Raw genomic sequence first — 6000 nt, forward strand, 5'->3', positions numbered from 1 at the left:
ATATTTCAGTATAATCAATTTCAATATCTCTTTGAATATCCATTTTTTATTCTACATGGAAAGACCTTTCATTTGATATATCACTCGATAGTTTAAACGTATCGTTAGAGAAGTTAACAATAAATTTCAAATATTATATCGCATTTATGCAAATTGGGTACCCTTGTTAATTATGCAAATTAGGAGGTTATGGCCCTACTTGGCAGCTCCACATCGTCAATTTTCTTAAAGTAGAGATAATAAGCTTTCAAATGACGTATGATGTGGCCGTATGCAAGGTCGGTACATTAAACTCCTGAAATAAGGCCCTTTTTGTGGATTCGCCGCTCGCCTATTATATAACCGTTTGATTGACGGTCGGTTCAAATTGCCAACGGTCATTTATTCCCCAGCACCACATTCGAATTTCCTTAAGAAACGTCTTCCAGTCACGTTAGAATTTGAATATAACCACAGAGTTCGATCGGCAGCAGCTTCGGGCTGGCCGCTTGGCAGTCTGTCAGCGTTTTTGCATCCGGGAAAACTAAAAAGTGGCATTTTCTGGAGGGTGTGCCCTCATGTTGCCTGTTTGGTGTCCACTTACACAATGAATGCTGCCATAGGTTGGCACCCTTTTAAAGGAGGCCCCGCCTTTAATAAGCATCTTGACTTTATGAAATCACATTTTGTCAGTTGGACACGTTTTGACAGGTGTGACCTTTTTCAAGTTACACATTAATATTAAGGTAGTATGCGCCTCGAAAGTGAAAGACTTAAACTTTTGCTCAAACTTTCCTTGAGATATCTTTCAACCATATTCTTTCAAAATCAAAAATAAACATCGGGGTTGACCTTGCAAATTTTGGTACTAGTGGAACAAATAACCCAAGATTTACCGATATTTAAAATTCAAAATGGTCGCCATCATTGTGGAGAAAAGTAAAATTTTCGAATTTCGAAAAAAACTAAGCCAGTGAAATGTTTTCTTACACCAAGAGCTTTAAAATGAACCCCCACAAGTAGTTGATCAGAAAAGAACTGAAAAAGTATGAGAGTCCGAATATCTGTCCCGAGTTCCACGTTAATAGTGTATCGTCTTCGACTAACATTGATTTGCATTGTTAATACAAAATTTAGGTGTTACTCCTACATCCTTCGACTAAACTACTCCTACCATACTAAACATTAGTTTCTCGGGTTTTTGAAAATATACTGTGTGAGGGGGTTAAATGTCACTTTGGTGAGAAAATAATGCTTTGAAAAAAGTGTGTTGGTTATAGGTGTAACTTTTCCTTAATTTATGATATTAACAAATTTATAAAGACTTTTCACGTGTTGTCCGTGAATCATCACTATCATCCGAACCATTGATTTCTACCCTACAATATTAGCTCATATCTGTTTGATAACAAGTCAGAGTGATATTATCGCTCGGGGTCTTTAAATTCACATGGGAGAAAGAAATCTACGATAATTTTTAAGTCAAATCGTTAGCGAACAAGGCAACTTCAAGTATCTCCAAACAATACAACATTGCGATGATTAGAACTGTTGTCAATATCTCGGTTCTCATTTAACACGTTGTATTCGATACAAGTTTCTCACAATCTCTGGATGAAAATGGTAGGGTCTCTATATAACAGCTGATGCATATTGCTGTAACTCTTGTGGCCTGATTCTGGGATGGAAAGGATAGCAAGAACGCTCACATACACGCGTACAAACATACCGAATGCGACCACGCGTGGCCATACTTCACAACAAAAAAGGTACATCAACTGTACCTGTATACTTTAAGAACCAGTCTGTACCTATTCTGTCATATCGGTACACCAAGACAATCTATAATAAGATATTCAATTACAATAAGGCATTGCGGCACTTAAAAATTGATGAATTCCTTCAGACACCAGCATCTTGTTACTGCTCTACATCTCCTTTCAAATATACTCCGTTTGGCCACGTCATCACCGGTGACCTGAATTTGGTTCAACATCACCACCTTCGTAAGATATTATCTTGTGGGCCCAAGTTCAGAGCATCTCGCAGGATCAACTGGAATCATAATTTTAAGATCATTATGGACTCTGTTGAGGAATATGCCAGGAAATGGGCTAAAAGGGAAGATGTAGAGCTAGACACACGGTCACAGCGGGTCAAATCTGTGAAGAAAATAGTCCGTTGGTCTAACTAAGACCTCCACCAACTCCACTTACAGACAATAAATGTTCAACAAAACTGAAATTTTGGCAAACCATACGTCATTCATGGATAATTTTAACATTTCAACGGATGATGACCACAATAAGTTGCCTAGCTTATACTGGATACCAAAACTCCACAAAACACCATACAAAGCTAGCTTTATTGCAGGGTCTTCAAATGTTCAACACCAGAGTTATCGAAAATACTGACTTCTGTTCTTTGACCCGTTAAACAGGGACTTCAGGCATACTGTGATGTTGTCTTTTCTTGAAGTGGTATAAATCAAATGTGGATATTAAAAAATTCGAAGGAACTCTTGGATAATTTGAAATCAAGATCTGTTTCAACAATAACATCTATTGAAACTTTCGATTTTTCCACATTGTATACCACAATACCACATGATAAATTGAAAGAACGCTTGAAAAACGTCATCAACCAAGCATTGTTCTACAAAAACGGTTCAGGCCGTTACAAATATGTAGTATTAGAGTATAATTCTACATATTTTGTTAAAAATATTACTAATGCTAAAGTGCTTTATACCGAGAAAGACATTATCAGTATGCTTGATTTCCTCATCGACAACGTATTTGTTGAATTTGGAGGACACATTTTTCAACAGTGTATAGGAATTCCTATGGGTACTAACTGTGCTCCCTTGCTTGCTGACTCATACGAGACAGAATTTATCCAGAACTTAATCAAACAGAAAAAGGTCTCTGTAGCTAGAACTTTCAACTTTACATTTAGATACATAGACGATGTCATTTAAATGAATAACTTCAAATTCAGCGACTATATCGCTATGATATATCCTCCAGAATAGGAGATTAAAGAAACTACAGAAATGGCCTCTTCTGCTTCATATCTGGATATTTTACTTGAATTTGACTCTAATGGTCACCTTTCTACTTGGCTATATGACAAGAGAGATGATTTCAACTTTAGTATTATTAATTTCCCACACCTCATCAGTAATTTTCCGCTCTCACCAGCTTATGGGGTAAACATTTCCCAGCTTATTCGATATGCAAGAGCATGCAGTTCATATGTTGATTTTGTGGAGAGACATAGCCATCTCTCTCACAACCTGTTAAATCAAGGTTACACCAAGAGAAAGACTTGTCTCTACATTCAAACGCTTTTATGGCAGGTATCGCAAGCTGGTAGATAAATACAGCATCTCTCTTCGACAAATGATCGCTGATGGCATCAGTGACATTGGACCTTAGTTGGTGAACACTACCTATTTGACTTACAGATTGATATATGGCGGGTGCCCCATGTGGGGAGGGTGCCCTTACAATTTTCGAAACTGATATCACTTCTTGGCCTTTTGCCCAGAGGTCCATATATCTTTCTTTCATGAATTTGACTTTGTTGTATGTACCGGTGCTTTACTGTCTGTTCTGTGCTGTTTTGTGTCTATGTTTATAACTAGTGTATTACGAATTTTGACCTAGTGTCATGGATTACGGATTGGTATGATTGCGATTATCTTATTTTATCATAATGTCATTCAGGAATTACGAGATAGCCAACCGGCAACGAACAAAGCCCAGAGAACCAGCAAAAATTGGTGTATTGAGTTCTGAGTTTGTTTCCCAGATGATATACAATCGTCTATTTTTTCCATGTAACTTATCAAGTGAAAATTTGTTTCTTAGGCATTTGTTTGACAAAGCAATGCAGCAGCGAGAACGAAATCATATCATCAAAATTTACAAGAATTGTTAAAACCTTGTTCGTTGTCCTCCTGTATGACTTGTTCCTCTTTCACGGTTACTTGAGCTGCCCTAGAAGAACTAGCAGTAGAATTTCTATCAAGAATTGATCTCTGATCAGACTTCAGGCTACCATGGTAAAAAATCACTTGATTCACCATATGTGCTGCAGTCTTGGCTAACTACAAGTTGCATGTTGGAGTCACTTACCTCGTTTCCTTGTAGCAAATCTCTACGAACATACACGGTGGTGAAGACAATGCAAAAAAGGATACAACTTAGCAATACATTGCGGTAACTTGCCTGCCACATGTTCTATCTGTGCCAGATAGTATAGGAGTGTCGCCAGGCGTGATTTGTAGACAAGTGTGTCTGTAATAATTGCACATGTGAACAGCTTTCCCAGATTAAAGCATTACGTTGTGCACACACAATTCGTATGTAAGGGAGCATTCGTTTTTTTACGGGGGGGGGGGGGGTTGGTGGAACTTGAGCGACAAATGAAATGTAAAAAGCGACCCCCTCCAAATCAAATTTCTAAAATTTGCCCCCCCCCCAAAATTCATCAATTGTAAAATGTGCCCCCACCAAATAAAAAATCATCAGATTTGATTCATTAACCCTTCGCACCCTATGGCCCTGGGCTGAAAACATAGGCCCTTCAAGAGTGTTTGCGAGAAAGAGAATTACCCACTCCAATTTTCATGCACAAAAAAGCAACCCTCCCCAAGATGTCACAGTCCGTATCAATAATATCTTAATTGACTTATAATTTCTCAGTGACCTTTGAACTTTCAAAGAATCCTTTTTGAACTTTACAAATAATCACTGGGTGAAATTCCAATATCATATTGGTTTTTCAGACCTGCTTTTTCAAATATAATATTCTGGTCACGTACATTTATATCAATTGTTAAACTTTTTTAAAGCAAAGATTTTAATAGTTTTGTATTGTAAAGAAAATATTTAAAGTTTCCTCGCAGACCACAATGTATAGACAATCAACATTTTTGCACACACATGAACTTATATTTGCCCTAGTCTAATCAAGTACACTAAAATCAATAATCAAGAGTACATAAATACACAGATTTACCTAGTTTTGTATTGGAAAAAAATTATTCATAGTTTCCTCATAGACCAAGATGTATAGTGAATTAACATCTCGGTGAAACTCCAAAATCCAATTTCTTACACAAACATCCACTTGTCACCACCCCATTCTCGCAAGCCAGAGCATAATTTCTGCTCCGCTGACCTACACAAAAATCTTAACGGGTAGCGCTAAGCTGCTGCCATAAAGAAGCGCGTGGTTTATGACGATGAACCACTCTATTCTAATCAAGTACATTAATATCAATAATCAAGCGTACATAAATACACAGATTTAGCTAGTTTTTTATTGTAAAATAATCATTCATAGTTTCCTCATAGACAAGATAGTGAATCAACATTTCGGTGAAATTCCAAAATCAAATTTCTTGCTCAAACACAGACACACACACACACATATATATATATATATATATATATATATATATATATATATATATATATATATTATATATATATATATATATATATATATATATATATATATATATATATATATATATACTCACACACACTCACATATATAGAAATTGTTTGACGACACCAATACATTAATTTGACAGAGAACAATTGTACGATATCGCAATACACCCCACCAATAATTAGCTTATTACGGTTAATGGTAGGCTGGTTTTTTCCATGAGAGCAATTTTTACTGTAGCAACAGCGGTGAAGTACCTTTTGAAATACGTATGAAATTTCCTAGACAACTCAGTAACCAATGGCTGGGAGATACAAAGAATAATTTGAAATTATCATGCGGGGTTTTTGATGTGTATTTCATTCAAATATTGACAAAGATCACATGAGTTAAATGTTACTATGGTATTTCCCTGGGGTGGGCACTTCCATAGGGCAACTCACTATATGAGTAACGATGCTAATTGCTGTCAATTGGTGTTCAAAGCACTGCAAATCAAAAAGCCCACGCACACCGTCGCTTTCTCCTTCATCGTATGCTTTTATTCTTGCATTT

This window comes from Ptychodera flava (genome assembly GCF_041260155.1).
Source record: "Ptychodera flava strain L36383 chromosome 23 unlocalized genomic scaffold, AS_Pfla_20210202 Scaffold_23__1_contigs__length_28996876_pilon, whole genome shotgun sequence".
NCBI lineage: Eukaryota > Metazoa > Hemichordata > Enteropneusta > Ptychoderidae > Ptychodera > Ptychodera flava.